General features: G+C 42.5%; 1 pseudogene; it reads right to left on the reverse strand.

Moving 5' to 3' along the window:
- Positions 1-2,210: 2,210 nt before the first annotated feature.
- LOC116990679 lies at positions 2,211-2,324 on the reverse strand (annotated as a pseudogene).
- Between the last annotated feature and the right edge of the window lie 271 nt (positions 2,325-2,595).

Here is a 2,595-nt window from a genome sequence, read left to right on the forward strand (position 1 = left end):
GACCAGCCCCTAATGGTAAATGTAACACGGTCTAGTAAACCATATTGTCCAATCGTAGTAGATGGAGGAACTGGAGTATTTGTGCTGAGACAAGGCCATCAACATGACCGTCTTCAGGGTGGGCTGTTCCAGGGTGAGGGGCCTGGCTGGTGACCATCCCCTAAGGTACGTCAGTTCCACACTGACATCCCAGATTTGGGTGTACCTAGGTCTGGGGGATTAGAGTTGAATATGCCTCTCCTGAATTTGATCACCAGCGGGTGGTACCCTATGGCCTGTTGTCCTGGTGCCAAAATTGAGTAGGCTGACAGAGCACTTCTGGCTGTGTTGATGGCGCAGTAGCTGAGTCCTTCATTGTGGTGAAGACCTGCCAGGAACTCTAGTACAGGTTTTGTTGTAGTTGAATATGTAGTTCCGGTATTTGAATAGTATCTTCCCACTTCTTAATGTTCGCCAAGTATGTTCCCTAGTGGATATGCGATGGGATGCTATCATCGTGTCGATAGTGCTATTTGACAATCCAGGCCCAGCAGTGGTCTTTTCAAATCTGCAACCCAGTAGTTTAATTTATCGTGGCATGAGTGGCTTATGCCTGAAACTGGGTGAGTTGATAAGTCTGGGCTATTGGGAAATCATTAGGGTTTTGATGGCCATGTCGAGGACCACTGGGAACCATGACTGTGGGTTTGCGTAGTACCCGACTGATGAGGCCGTAGTACCTGACTGAGAGGTAGGAAAAAAGGGGGGAGAACATAGAGATTAGATCCCCCCCCCCCCCACTAGTTCAGCGGGAATGTATTCATTGCCGCTGCCTCAAAGTTTGGTTTCATGCGACATACATCGGTACGTGGTGATTCAATTGAAATACAGGGAAATCGATATCTGGTGTTCCATATTGCTTTGTAATTTCAGCAAATACTTTGGTTTAATATGTCTGTTTACAGTATTTAGCTCACCTGGTAGGTAAGTTTGCTGATGGTCGAATATGTTTGACGACATACGGTTACCAATTGTTAAATAAATTGTCACATGATATCGATTTATTCTGCCCAAGTGGTTGGTGTATGCCACCACTGTGATGTTGTTAATTTATAAACGAACATGCAAAATGGTGCACTACTGAATAATATTATTTTACCAATAGAACGTACTCAATATTTCCAACTAGGTTTTACGCCCAGTGTCTATAGTGATGACGACTCCAGATTAGTCCATTTGCCACCATGTTCTGGGTATGGGTATTTAGTTTAAACATTAGCACCTTAGCTCTAATGGAAAGGTTCAAGTTAAGTAGCTGGTAATGCTGCTACTAACTCCCAATTACTCTAGCCACTTGTTGGATTGATAACATTAATTGTTACATGTTGTGTCATATGCTGACTCTCCTTATGGCAATGTTATAGATGAGTGGGTAGAGTTAATTGAATACCAGATAGTCAATAGTTGTGGATGGTGTCAAGGTAGATTTATCTGGATTGTATGACAGGCTCAGGCTAAATATGTTTTAGTAGCTAATGCTGCTGATTAGCTATTCCCAAGGATTTGTCTGTCGTTAGTATCATAGAGACATGCCATGACGGTATGTTCCTTAATAGTGTCAGGGCTGGTTTGAATATCTGGGAACAGTTTTGGCTCATATTAGCCATTGTCAATCATTTATACTGCCATAGTTACCCCATCCAGGTAAATTGGTATCTCCGAAATTTTATGAATGGGTACTGAATAGTATGCATCTTTTAAATTGATGTCTACCATAAAGTATCCTAGGAAATCCATGGTTAGCAGTTACAATTTTCCATAAGTGTGTAACCTGGTGAAATACTCAAGTGGTAAAGTCAATGATGGTGCGACATTCACCTTCTTTGGGTTTTTTGGTACCAAAGGTTCATATTAAAAATAAATTGGATAGTTATATGGACGGGAAAGGAATGGAGGGTTATGGTCTGAACGCATGTATATGGGACTATGGGAGAATACGTGTTCGGCACGGACTAAAAGGGTCGAGATAGCCTGTTTCCGTGCTGTAATTGTTATATGGTTATATGGTTATAGGCTTCTTATGACCCCTTGTATATCAATGATGGTGCAACATTCACCATCTTGGGTTTGTTGGTACCAAGGGTTCATATTAAGCTTCTTTATGACCCCTAGTATATCTTCTCCAGTTAGCTAGTCCCTCATGGTCTTTTTTAGTGGGAGGGTACACCCCTTTGGGGTGCATGCTGAACTGGTAATATATGGTCCCTAGATAAGGGGCATATCAGATATTAACCTGATAAGAACAGATACTACACTTGATCTTAGCCAAAAGGCCGAGAAGTGATGGGTTTCTTAATTCAATTTTTATCCTTGAATACTTTTGGTATATAACTACGAAGTGTGATAGTTCTTCATGATCCCAACCCAGGTGTGATTCCCCCCCCCCCCCCCCCCCCCCCCGTTAGCACAAACCTATCAACTTTTATGTGATGGTAGGAACCATACTTATCTGTCTTCACTGTTGTTTAGTGGTGTGTTCATTTCTTCGGTTTCTGGTTCCTTGTCTGTAGGGATGGTGTTGTTGGGGGGTGGCGCATTTTCCATGGGACCTGCTCT

Source organism: Amblyraja radiata, chromosome 31, assembly GCF_010909765.2.
Source record: "Amblyraja radiata isolate CabotCenter1 chromosome 31, sAmbRad1.1.pri, whole genome shotgun sequence".
NCBI classification, from domain to species: domain Eukaryota; kingdom Metazoa; phylum Chordata; class Chondrichthyes; order Rajiformes; family Rajidae; genus Amblyraja; species Amblyraja radiata.